Source organism: Euprymna scolopes, chromosome 11 (assembly GCF_053919585.1).
Source record: "Euprymna scolopes isolate OS-2025 chromosome 11, ASM5391958v1, whole genome shotgun sequence".
Taxonomy (NCBI): domain Eukaryota; kingdom Metazoa; phylum Mollusca; class Cephalopoda; order Sepiida; family Sepiolidae; genus Euprymna; species Euprymna scolopes.
The window spans coordinates 44,266,359-44,281,249 of NC_136492.1; the positions used below are offsets into that span (position 1 = coordinate 44,266,359).

Sequence of the window (14,891 nt, forward strand, 5' to 3'; positions counted from 1 at the left end):
TGTGCCAGTCTACAAAGTGCATTCTCTTTTAGCTTTCAGAATGCATTTCTCAGTGTATAAGTGTTTGTTACATTCTGTTAAAAAAAGTATTAGTCATCATTATTGTTAGACTGAATTACACACAATCAAAAAAAAGCATCGTGCATTTGTTAAGGCTCTGTATAAAAATGAAATTTGACATTTGTACAATTTACTAAAACAAATACTAATCAAGAATTTAAAATAACTGCATGGCCCAATTGTTAAAAATTTTGATTATTTGAATATAAATTATTTGTTATTGTTTTCTTAATTGAAATCAATATTGAAATATGAAAACGTGTTAAAAATGTTGAATGAAAGATTGGAAAAAAAGATCAAGTGCTATTAACACTTTTTTGATTAAATTGAAAGTCAACTGGGGAGTTTTTGTTACTGATCGTTTTTTTGTTTTTGTTAATAAATTTTTTCTAGAAATAAAGAAAAAAAATGTCTGAAATTTCTAAATATTAAAACAAGAATAAATTTTCATCTTGGCTTAATTTTTTTTGCTATAAAAAAACTTTATGTTGGGAAGAATTGTAATGATGTTTTTGGAAGAAACCAGAGAAGGAAATAGATTTAATATAATTAATAAGATACTAGTTTATATCCGCTGCTTGGTGTGTTGCTACACTACCCGGTTTTGTCAATTTCCTTTTTTCCCTTAGCTTCTACCATTTTACAGTTGGTGCACATAAAAAATATTTGTGAGGTTTTGTGAAAAAAATCCACTGTTTAGCATTTGCATCAGAGAGTAAATAACTACGATGAATGTATTTAAATTAGATGGTGTTTGTATTGGCAAAAATATTGCAGGCTATGTTTTAAGCAAAAATAATTTGGTTCAAACTAATGCCGTATACATTTTTGTGGATTATCAACAAAAAAAAAAACATTTCTTAGTTTAAATAAAGTATTTATGTATTTTTTTTGTTTGTGTTTTATATTGATTTCGTAAAATTTCTAAATATATATCCAGTTAAAAACTTTTAGACTTATGTAAGATTTAAACTGTAACAAGTACTGCATTATTACTGTGTATTCTACCTATTCTATTTTTTGTCAACCAATCATGATTCTATTTGCATATGAACAAACTCTAACAACACCATAACTTAATAGTATATAGATTAATTTAAGTGAAAAAAATAAAAAAATTTAAATTAAAATATTTCAATATGTTAAGACGTTAGGATAGACTATGAAAGTTTATGGACCTTTGCACACATCAAAATTGTATTCTTTGATATTTGTTGTCTGCCTGCATGTTTTTCTTGTGTCAGCAAAATGTTCATAATTACACATTAAATCATTATTTTTAAAACTTGCTCTTAATCAAATATTTATTAAAAATCAGAAGTGCAATTAAGTAAAATAAAATATTTAAACCTTTAGTTAAACAAAAATATTTTGTAAAAATCTGATAATGCAGAAGTAAGAAAAGGAAAGTAAGATGTAATTAAATAAATGACATGAATAAAGAAGAAAGGAAGATATTGTTTATTTCTATATAATGTTTCACTGTACAATATACCAAATTTGACTCATTAAATCGCTATTGTCGAATCGACTTCCATAAAAAAATAAGAAATCAAAAAAAAAAAGGTTTTTAATACCCTCTTGTCAGGCTGGGAAAGCAAAAAGAAAACTTATCTTTTATTGGCCATTTCTAGTATATTATCGTATGTGCATTCAATCCTTCACAAAATGGCATACATGCTGTTAAACATAGCAAAACAATTGACAACTTGTTTGTCTAATAAAAATTGTCAGATAATATATCTTATGTCTGTGAAAAACATAACTTTTTAATACTCATTTTCTTTTTAAATATGCATTATTTCTACATTATACGGTTATTTCTGCTTTAGGGGGAGAATGTAGCAACCCTATTTGAAGTAAGTGTCCCTAATAATACTGGCTTAAACTGAGCTGAAGGAAAAAAAGAACTAAATACTAAGCGAAACTGGAATCTTAGGAAGATCTCCAGCATTCTAGTAATCATATGAGCTACCGAGTTCATGAAAAATAATTTCCAAACCTAGCAGGCAAATATACCCAGTGACCCAAGTGCAAGAGAGATCCAAACACTTATGCTCAAAGAGATGGATAGGATCCTAAAAAAATGTCTTGGTTGGAGTCTCTGAAATAGCATGTAAATATTAGGCATCTGGTAGGATGCCCTATTCCCAGAAAAAGAAAAAAAATAAGAAAATGACCAGCTTTTTGTTCTCCTAATGAATAATAGTATTCCAAATGGTGTCTTATTTATTCCTTGTAACATGCGTTCGTTGTCTTCTAACAGCCATGTCATAGTTGTTGCTTTTTTACGAAGAATCGTACTTCAACTAGTAGCATTATACTTGATAAGCAGATATTTTAATATCAGTAAATCAAAATGGAATGAAAAATCAATTCGAATTATTGGTGTTTGTGATGGTAGCTCGCTGGGATGGAGGGAAGGGGTTATTTGTTGAGTAACAAAAAATGCCTTAGACTTTCACATCTGAAATTTTATTTTGCTTTCCATCCATTGTTTGATTCTTCCAGAGTCGACAGGTGTTTGCGATTGGTACTTTTAATCAAACTTGCAACTAACCCTGTCTACTGCTACTCATCTATTCTCTTATATATATATATATATACCCACACACATACTCACATATGTATATGTTTCATCCTTGTGGAATCATCAGTGTAGAGCTAACTGTTCTAACCAGTCATGTGATTTTAACCCTGGAACTAATATATATATATATATATATATATATTTGAAAATTTTCCGGGGGGTACAGAATTTTATAATGGCTAAATACAGACCAAAAAACTTAATGAATTTAAAAAATGAAAATAAAGGTTAGCTAACCAGGTTTCGTTCCTCACTTATCAAAGCTAAATCGAGGAAAATACAATTTAAAACAAACAAAAAAGTCATGAATATCGCAAAGATTAGATTTTCAGAACATTGCAAAGATTAGATTTTCGTTTGAAACAGCATGTGTCTTCAAAGATTTGTTATGCAAATTTTTCACCCTCGGATGTTCTGAGTAATACGTATGGTTCTGCGATTTGCGACCATCTTATAAATAACCATGCGTGTGCCACGAATTTCAGTGCTGACATGTTTACGATCCTTAGTAAGTCGCACTCTCCCTATCATTTGAAAATTTTAGAGACTCTTTTTATTAAGTCTTTGAGACCTTCTCTTTGCAAGCAAAAAGAAAATCTTCTAGGACTTAATTTAGTCTCTATGTAATTTTTCCCCTGTTTATTTCTGATTATTATTATTAATTGATATTCTCAAAATTTCATTTCCTTTAGCATATTAAAAGGAGTTTTAGGGAACAAAAATATATACGCACATTCACAAATTTGAAAACACAAATATTTTAAATTTGCATTAAACTTGATCTAATGATTAAGCAAGATTTTCTTAATTTGCATTAAACTTGATCTAATGATTAAGCAAGATTTTCTTAATTTCAATTTCTTTAAAATCCTTAAAGCTTTAGCCTTTTTCTAGAATTGAAATCCTGTCATAAATTTTGCTATAATGAAAGTGTAACGTTTCACACATTTACACACGTCGACCAGACATGTTGTAGCAGAGTATGCTGTAAGGAACATAGGACAAGTAATAACTCTACTCCTACTTTTTTCTTTTAATGACAACATTTATTTCTGAATACTTTCCCGAATAAATCGTGATCGTGCTCCTTCTCTCTGACCTCTGTTCTCTTGAACGTAATCTTGAAGGTGCTTTTCTGTCTGTTCACAAATTCTTTTTATAGTCTTTTCCTTTTTCTCTACTGTGACGTCAGCATTTGTATATGCGCTGTTACAATATAAAAGTATTATATCTTCATTTTAATCTTCATAATGGGGCATAAAAATGGTACAAACCATTAAAAGAGTTAATTTTACCTCCCCTGAAATAAATATTCTAACGTGTGTGTGTATATATATGTGTGTGTGTGTGTGTGTGTGTGTGTGTGTGTGTGACTTGTTTCAGACAATATATTCAGATTAAAATTTATTCAAATTGCTTTGAATACAATTTTTGTATTCGAAAGCTGAATCATATTTGATAAAATACAAACCATTTATTTTACATACTCTTTTTTTTTTCTTTTTAAGTTTTAATTCAATTAAGCTCTTAAATTATATCTTGAAATCCTTTTAAAATCAATAAGATTTTATTTTCAATAGCTATACTAATTTATGTAGAAAAGAGGGGAAATAATATCTGACATTATAATAATAATTATGGAATTAGATGCTATAGAAATCCCTAAAAGTGCATGTGTATGAAGGGGAGGAGCCATCTGATGTAGTCTTGGCAAATTTCGGTAAGCATGAAGATTTTCAAGGAGGCAGTGTCTCACGGTCAACAATCAACGAAAGCAGTTTCTTCAGCAATTCCGAGCTTGAAAAAAAATGTTTCTAAAAGTCATGAAAGTTGTTCACGTGTGGTAGACACATGTAGATCAAAAAGAAACTCTAGGTTGTTGTTAGTGAGATGGTTAATAATTTAATGGGATTTTGCTAAGCCAATTGCTAGACATCAGAGCTTCAATCTATCCAAACCCAAGGAAACAAAGCGTTCAATGTATTGCAGATGGAAGGTATTCACTTGGTTGCACATCTCTGACTGCTTTTCAGTCAATGTTCTGAGCAAGTGATAAGTGTTCCAGAGAGATGATGTAAATTCTAAATGTGGAGGCACTAAAGCTGTATTTGATTTGAAATCGATGGCTACAGAATGGCTAACAAAGGTTTTGCTAAGTAATGCCAAGATATACGGCATAATCATGTTGACACACCGGTTCTCATTCAATCACTAAAATTAAGTAATAGCAAGTGCTCGGCTGAACTCCAATCTATGGTTTTAATCCTTTGCCAAACATTCACAAAAACACTCGACTAGCTACAACCACTCTATACGATTTTCCCCCACTCTCTATCTGTGCCTAAATCTAAATGCAGATTCCATGAACAAAACTTTTTACTCCAGACTGTTCCACTGGCCTGCAACATAGTAGCCTTCAAATCCAATGTAAACAAATTCTTATTGAACTGTCCTCATAATTAATCAAATTCTACCCAATTTACACCATTAATGATTACTACACTACCATCTTACATTCATTAACCCTTATCCTCAAGTGGCCTTCAAGCCTTGATAAGTAGTGACTCACAAGTAAAAAAGAAAATGTTGAACCTGGTCAGTACCAAATGGGTAACCATTTAGGAATTCCAGGCACAATTGTATGCAGAAGGACGTTGACACCTCCCTGCAAGAACTGTAAAAACCCAGTGACATCATCTCCCTTGATGCTGATATACAAGCAACTAATGACAGCTTGTAAATTTGATATACAAGCATGAAACGGCCTCCTTTGGGGAAAGCCAATTCAGCCCACCTAGGGTGAGTACCACTTTTGCATGGTAAGTAATGCCAAGAGACCTTAGGACTTCTTGTAGGTTGAGATGTGATTTGACTAAAGCAAATTGCTGAGGATAATAATGCCCAGGTAAGATTAATTCCCCTTTATGAATTTTTCTATGTCCGCATCCTGCAGATAATTAATTTTAATTTATATAATATGAAATGTTTATACTAAAAAAAACAGGTATCTTTAAAAAAAAATAATGTTAACTTTAAAAATATATTATCGTCTACTTATTTCTTTGTTTCATTTTACTTCTATGTAAATTCTCAGGAGTCAAGCGACCCCTTCTTGAGGCCAATGCTTGATTTCTATAGGAGATAGATATTCACGTATCCCATTAAAATCTCTTTTACCTCTCAAACTTTGAGTTAGTGAAAAAAGTAAAGAACATTAATTTTTCTCTAATTGACCAATTAACTGTATATCTTTCTCTTGATCTTACCGGATTCCAGGACAAGAATTCATCTAGCCTGGTGGAGTATTCAACTTAGTTTTGTTGCTATAGGAAATATCACTTGGAGAAGGTGCATCAACCTTTGTGTATGCTATTGTGGGTTAGTCATACTGAAGGGGTCTCATGGGCTATGAATACTATGCTATTGTAACTATTTAGTCAGGGTTTACTTGTAGGGAGAAGTGTTCTCATACCAGGTTGTCCTGACAAATCTCTATACAGAGCCATCTTAGACACTCAGATAATGTCTAGTAGGCATTCAAGTTCTCTGCATATTCTATATATTTGTGTGCTCCTCATCTAAAATGATGAACTTCTACATATTTGAAAATTAATAAAAGAATATAAAAAAAAACATGTAAATTTTATTTTATTTTTATTTTTTTTGTTTTTTTTTCACGTTCAACTCTAACAAGACATATCGTCACTTGGACGTAAGAAGCTATTATTTAGGACTATGCCTGGGAAAGGAAACGGAATTCCAAGGTCTAGCTTAGGGACTTCAACAGTGAAGGGGTGTTATTTTGTTATGTTGCTAAGTGGGTTTGTCAGAGATATGTATGCTGAGGGCCACAAGTGCAACAAGTTCATCAGAGCACATTCCATTAAAATATTTGTAAAACAAGCACGGAGATGCAACATTGTGGCGATGAGACGGAGGTTGGAGCTTAGTTAACAAGGTGGGACTTATTAAATTGAAGACTTCTTTTTTGGACACTATTCAAGAGGGGGAGACTAGTGGTAGATGCACCGGCCCAGATGTGTCAACAATACTCCATGCATGGGCGAATTATAAATGCAATTTTAATTTTAATATTTCTGAAAGTTCGTTATCAAAAACTCTTTTCTTTCATAAAAGAAAAATGGACAACTGAACATCAAATATGTTTATAAGTCCTTTTCATTGCATCTTTTTTTCTTTTTTTTTTTTAATTCAAGCAAATCTATGTTGATAAATACGGTTCCTTCACATCAGAAAAGAAAAAATGTCAACTTGATAAAAAAAATCTACAAGAATTTTTATAAGGTGAATCTTTTGGAGAACTAGTTTCTCTTTCTCTCTCTCTCTCTATCTATCTATCTATGCATTTGATCATCCAAGACATATTTGACAAGACTACATGTTTTTGTCTTATATTCTTTCATGCAGACATAAGTTTGAGTTTTGATGACGGAATTCTTTGAATATTGTCAAGCATTGAAAACTGAGAGGCACTTTTGATGTGTTTGTCTCTGAACGACATTTACAAAGATTCGTTTTTTTATTTTTATTTTGTTGTTTTCTATATTTATTCTTCAAGCAAAACATTTTATTTTCAACTTTGATGCTTCAATCACATCACTTCTGAAAGAATCAGCCTCCTCTACCTCGTCTTCGTTCATAGTTTTCCACCTTTGTCTGTGTCTGATTTCTGTTTTGTCTACTGCTTTTCACAATCTATTCTAAGAAGAAGAAAAAATAAAGCAATAATTTCAAAACTATGCGTATTACTTACTTTGCTCCCAGAAGGTTGACAGGGGAGGGGCATATTTAACTTAGTCATTTTAAAATGAGGATCGATACCTGTATTCTAAACAGTAAATAAAATTACTCCTATTAGGCACATTCGAGTAATATACAACTTTTTATGGGTATATTCACCACTATGATTTTATGTGGCCCTTCGCCGGTCTTCTTAGCCCGAGGATCAAAGATCAAAGTCTAGTATCTGTTCCGGCAGATGCTGCACTAAAAGTTATGTGGGGACAACCCCACATATTAGTCCATTGCTCTTAAGGCAATCAGTTTTGGTCAATGTAGGGGAAACCCTTCATACCAATTGTCACTACCAGTTCCTCTACCCCCTCGGGGGAGCTGATCCCCCTTTCCTCCTCCCTTCCTCCCCCCCACCTTTCCGCTCTCTCCGCATTAAAAAACGGCCTTGAGCCTAATTTGCTCTCGTGAGGAAGAAAATATCTATTGCCACCTCATGAGGACAAAGTTAGGTACGAGATAACTTCTTTTATGAAGACTGTCTTTTACATTTTTTTTTTTTTTTTTTTTTTTTTTTTTTTTTTTTTGATAAATCGTTAAACTGAATATATGTCCCTGTCGTTAAGAATCCACATTTGAGTCTGAATAGAATAGTACTCGTCGCTTTTCAAAACTCAGGGTGAATACAAAGAAAAAAAAATCACTTCAATTTCCTTTTCCAAAATGCCTTACTAAAAATGATATAAAGGAATAGTCACTACATGGGAGTCGTTTTCTCTAAATGCAAGATGAGTATGCCAGTCACTCTATACTGTTGATTGTATGTCTGCACTCTTGAAGTGTAGATCTAAATATGCTCTATAACTCCACATAGCAAATAATATAACTAATTTACTATGTTAATAAAATGATCTCGATTCTTCACCTGACACTTTAGTTTCAAGAACTTCCGAAACAAATTTTTCACATTCACCATTTACAACACTATCTAATGTGTGTTTTGTAAAACTATGTGTACATTTCATTCCCGTTTAAAATGACAATCACAAATGTGTATTTCTACATAGAAAGTAGCAAACAGTTTCACTCTGTATCCATAAGTACTTTCACTCTACTTACGTCACCGTGTTATTTTATCAACCGGTGTAGTCATTTTCACAATATAAGTATTTCATTTCCAACCCAGCGTTAATAACATGCCATATTTTGAACATAATTATAAGCACTCTTTTCAATTCTGTTACATTCTACCTTGCTTCCTGATTTAATCTGAAGAATAAGTTATACTGCTTGATTTCAAGTAGTGAAATGTGCCTAATATATTTTTTATTACCACCGTTTTATCTGCTTAGTTACATATTTTTTGATTACCGATGTGTATTAACGATCCGACAATTTCGTCAGACTTTACAGATTTCTGTAAAGCCTGATGAAATTGTTGACTTGTTGATATGATTCAGTAATCGAAACATGTGTAACTAAGCAGATAAAACGGTAATAAAAAGATTATATATATTTTTACCCTACGATAGTATTAAGCACTCTTTTTAGGTTTTTACTAATTACCATTTATTGCTATATATATATATATATATATATATGACTACTTGTAACCCATTTACCAGTATTTGGTCCATTTCATTCAAAAAATTATGAATTGTGGTAATATCTGTTAAGGAATTCTTGCATAACTAAAAACATTAGTTCTTTACTTGTATATTATTCATAAGGATAATGTAGAAATAAAACGACAGATTATTTTGCTATCTGATTTTCTTACATGTTTATAGTATGACATCCTAAATACTCTGTCGTTAAGAAATATTAGTGTTTGTAACATGCAATGAGAGAAATACATAGCTGTGAGAGATCGGGGACTTGGTCAGTTAATTATGACTAATTAGAAAAATTGAAGCATTCTCTTTTTATAATTTTATAGGATATTGGATAATGCATTTATTAATAAGACTTTTTTCTTTTCAAATTCTTTTTTAAATTAAAGTTGAATAAAGTTCCGTTTTAATATAAATCTTTTTAAAATCTGGTTACAAAGATGGAAGCACTAACGAATAAAGATTGATTTAGCATGAACATTAAATATAAATTATATAAGTTTAAAACTTATTTAAACTTATTAATTCTAATCTGTGTCTGAAACTGAAAGGAAAACAATATTTTCATTGTTACTGTTAAGATTAGTGGGCTTAATTTTTTTAATGTTTGCTGCAGAAAATGTCCTAAGGCCAAATGAGCAAAACAGTGTGAATATAAAAAAACAAAACGGAGAAAAGAGAATGACATTAGTTAAAATCTTATAATAATGAAGAGTATGTCTAATAAAAACTCACGTGTCACAAAGAATTAAATTATTTTCTTATTTTAAAATTAATAATTTTTAATTCATAAATAACCTTTATTAAAACCAACAGCCACTCGAGGATCAGAGTTAAGGAAATGAAATGATTATCAGTTGAAAGTTGAAAAATATCACGAGAGGATTGCAAATGATTAATGAAATGAACAAAGTTTGATTACTTTATTTATCTCTCTAGGAGATGAGACATATGGTCATGCGTTAAGTTAAAAAGCCAGTGCACTAGGATTAATGCACTATGGTCAACAAAAAACTGTCCGAGCAACCTTGTCAGCATTCCCTGGTAAGGGGGTCACAGGCGATTAGCCATAAACTAATTCCTGCTTAAAGAATGTAAAGCCTGGGAGGGTGTACCTTTTAGAACTGACCAGAACTACACTTCAACTCGACAGCAACAAAGTCACTGGTTGAGTATATATCCCCAACATATCTGAAAATGAGTTAATTCATGCAGATTGTCTATGACAAATGTTTGTTGACGTTAGATTTGAAGTGACCATGTTGTAGTTTTTTTTATTGCATTTTCACTCCAAACAAGGCACGGTGCCACTTCGATGTAGAAGGCTACTATCTGGGACATGATTGTAGGGATACGGGAGTTAAGCAGCAAGATGTTTGTTTACATTACATTTGAACTTCTGCATGTCAGTACAGTTGGGGAAGCAGAAACCCGGAAAGGAATTCAAAAGTCTAGCAGTTCTTGGAAAGAAACTGTTAGAGTAGAAGGCTTTCTGACATCTGGGGATCTCTGCTGTGTAGGGGTGAGATTTTGTTGCTTGTCAATTTGTTGGAGGAATATTTACATCGAGGGGGTCAAGGGCATATACCATTAAAATACTTGTAAAACAGGCAGAGGGGTGTAACATTTCGTCGACGCCTAGCTGACAATTAAGAACCTATCAGGTTTGTGACTCTCTTTTGAACCCTGTGAAGGGGTGAGAGACCAGTAGCAGATGCATCAACTCAAGTATAACAACAAAACTCCTTACATGGACGAATGGTGGCCTTGCAGGATATAGGATACTTTCAAGCATAAGTAACTTTCTAGCATGGTAGAGAGAGCCCTCTTTCCTCGCAGCAGCCTTAGCAATGCTCTCGGTATATCTGTTCCAACTCATGTTCCCTGTGAACATTAAGCCGAGCAATTTGAATGAAGTACTTTCAGGTAATGTATCATTAGTCATAGCTATTATTGGTTGAGAAGGTTGTTTGTAATTATTGAAGGAAACAAGCTTAGTCTTGGCAGCATTGAATGTTACCACTCATTTTTGTCTCCATTTCATTACAGACTGGAGGTCTTCCTCTAGGGTTTCCGCTATTGCTTCATTCGTTTTTTTCCTTGTGCCTGCCATAGAGCGTGGTGTCATCAGCAAATATTTCTATCTAAGAGACAATGACATGAATATGAAGAAGAATAAAGATCCAAGAATCGACCCCTGAGGTACACCCTCATTTATATAATATTGTTTCGGCATACGACCATCGATGACAACCTGGATTCTCTTCTCTTAAGAAGAATTTAATTAAGTTAAATATTCGTCCAGTAATACCATATAATCTCATTTTCTTGAGAAGACCCTCGTGCCATACCCTGTCAAAAGTTTTAGATATATCTAGGGCTACTGCCCTAGCTTCTTTTGCTTTATCTAGTGCAGGGAAGCAGTCTTATGGTAATGAAGCTCTTGGAAACAAACTCTGTTCATAGAAATTTCGCCTGGTGAAGAAATTTATTTTTCTGTTTTTATTTTGTGTTGTAAGACGTGTTCTTGCTGTAGATGTCTTATAAGGAGGAACAAAAAATTGAAGCTGAATCGAACACATTTCATGGAAATAAGGATAGTTGCTGCTTCTGTCTATGTAAACTGTTAGATTTCATTCAAAACGAACTGTCATCAATACTTAAGATTCAATTGTTCATTTCTATATTGAGAAAGTTATGAGACAACTTTGTCTCAGTATTTCTCGTATGAACATAACTTTTATAATTACATGTTGAATTATTTTTTTTTTTACTACTAGTACGGCTAACGAATTTCTATTAAAACTCTATACCTTTCTCATTCCTCAATCTCCTCTTTCTCCTCTGCCCAGCCTATTCCTGTCTAACTGAACATACACACAAACTTTCCTTTATTTTTATAAACTAGCCTGGATGCTCGGTGTTGCCCGGGTGTTTGGAGGTGTGTATTGAGCAAAAAAAAAAAAAAAGTGGTGGAAGGCAATCAGGCTCGCACCTGTGACACAAAGGCGGAAAAAGTGAAAAAATCTGACGTCTTAGCCGATGTCTCCATGATGCGACCGGAAGTCAAAAGCATTGAAATTAACCAACAATTACGATGACTTGCAAAAAAATCGACTCCTCCTTGTACAAAGCGGTCGAGTGTAGGGTGAAGGAATTAATGTTTGTGGCCAATTTTTCGATATTTGTCGTCCGAAGAGTCGAGCTTCCAAACAATACCGATTTCGTGAAAATCCGTCACCTTTGTTGAAAGTTGTTGCTAGACATACATACATACAAACATTTAAACAGACAGGTAAGATTTATATTATAGATTTATCACGGAATGAGTCAGCATTTTCTTTCCAAATTCGTACATAATAAACACTGAAAAAAATATGAACCTCCTGACAAAAACTGTCGAAGTTGAGCTTCGAAGAATACATTTTTTCTAAATTTTCACTGATATTCATCCATGGCAATGCTGATCAAGAATATACTAACTTTGTGGGTGCTTGTTTTGTAGGTTTTTTATTTTTTAGCTAGATACAGACTTACACATCCACACATACCCACAGACAACTGCTATTTATATAACAGATTAAAACCAATATCATAAAATAAAACGAAATTGTAAAAAATCCCAGAAAAATTGTAGAATAATCAAAAGAACTGTGTTAGTCAATAACACACAACAACAACAATAATAATAATAGCAGCAACACTTACCAAGGGTCCAGCTCATGCACAAGACAGACATCAGATTGAGCTGGACTGAGGGTTTGTATTTATGTACAAGCATATCCAATCAGGTGATTCAGCCAATCACAATCCAAGGAATAGACTGGCCCATGTGTGCACAATGGAATCTCCCATTGTGCCATAAATAGTTCTCCTCTTTCATGAGAAGTAACTTTAGTCTTTGTCAAGTTATCCACAACTTGAACGCTGACCGAAAGTCCACTACACAATCCAACAATATGAAATTAAATCCACCATCATGCATTTAAGTTTCTTTATAATCAACTTAGCCACTGAAATTTTTTAATAGTTTAAAAAGAATACATTACTTGATTTTGTGTGTCTGTATGCACACCAAATTAACAAAATTATTTGGATGCATCTACAGATTTTTATAGAGTCATCTATCATATTTCAATTTTTATAGAGTCATCTATCATATTTCAATTTGAAACAGCTTTTCATCAACAACAATTGCAGATTCTGCCGCATATAAGTAAAAACATGTCACGTGACACCGAGTTTAAGTTTCTGCTAGGGGACGACTACTATATAATGCAAAAATGGAGTGTCTCTACTGGACCATCTGTAAAAAGTTGAATATCGAACGTAGCAGCAAGAGCTGGGAACATGTATCAGAAAGAATTGTTGAAATAAGGCATGTATCATCCACTATGACTGTGCAATTCCTGTACTTAGAAACGGGGCTATTAAACCTGATATAGGACCAGGAGAAAGAGGCAATCTTAGAAGTTAGTGTCTCTGATAATACTGCCTTAAACAGAGCTGAGAGGGGTGTTCAGTTCTCTTTCACTGCAAGAGTTGTGACACCAGTGTCAGAAAGTAGTATTGAGAAGTCAATGCTCCTGCAGTAGGGCACTCCAATCTACTAAAAGTGCCTGGGCAACAGCCTTGGCATTTCCTGGTAAGGCTGCCTCGGGCGATTAGCAGTAAACTAACCCTTTCTCAGAGACAGCAAAGCCTTGGAGTATGGATCTCCTAGGACTGCACAGAACTAGCATTACACTGCATTCAACAAGGACCAGGTCATTACAGGAATGCTCTTATCTCTGTTGATTCTGGGGACCAAGAGAGAAACGATAAGAAAATACTAAGGTCTTATATATGACATAAAAAGAAACTCGAATCTATGAAGATCTCCATTATTTCCAGTAATTATAGGAATAACCGGATTCACGAAAAAAGAATTAAAAAAAAAATACTTGGCAAATATATCCGGTGAACCAAGTTCCAGAGAGATACAATCTTAAAAAGATCTCTCGGTTGGAATGCCTGAGGGAATGGGTGAATGTCTGATATCCGGTAGGATACCCCACCTCTAGCAAAAACAAAATAAGAAAATTGAAAAAAAACAAAACGTATGTATATTGAATGAACACATCGTAAAATATGTTCTAATTCTGACTTTTCTAATTAGTAGTAAACAAGCGTAAAAAACGTTTTATGATTTAAATGTTTTTTGTTTCTTTTACAAACTTAACAGCTCTCTTGCTACGTCACTAATTTCCCCCTTCCCATACATGCAAACCACTTGATATCGTGTATACTACAAATAGACACTTAATGTTTTATTATGGATGGTTGCTATATATTACAAGACTGAAGATATAAAAACAAATCCAGGACTTGTTGCACCTGTTGACATCTGCTGTTTTATCTGGTTGGTGCCCCCCCCCCCGTCTAAACCAACATACAAAAAAAAACAAAACATAAGTATTTATATATTTTATATTGGACCATAAAATAACACTTTTTCTTTATAAAACATACAACTTTTCTTAAGTAAAAATAATTTGGATTTTATAAAAATAATAATAACAAAATTAAAGATTATAAATGTTTTGTACTACTTATTTATTTTCTTTTTCCTCGACTTCCCATCTTGGATTCTTCTCCAATTCCTGATCTTTCCAACTCTATCAAGTGGAGATAATACAACTCATTTTGGAAATCTATTATATATATATATATATATATAACCTAGGGGAACAGGGAAAAATGAATTCCCTGAACAGAAGAATAGATTTGCATCATTTTATCGTTTGCTTATAAAGATTAAAATCAAGACATAATTATAGTAAAAGTTATGTTTAGAATCCTTTAATCAAAATCTATTATAGGGTTTTGATTATAAA

General features: G+C 32.8%; 1 protein-coding gene across 1 annotated transcript in view; it reads left to right on the forward strand.

The window, feature by feature from the left end:
• Positions 1-14,891, forward strand: part of LOC145287848 (myosin-VIIa-like) — a 534,923-nt gene that overhangs the window by 110,910 nt on the left and 409,122 nt on the right. The window lies entirely within an intron of this gene.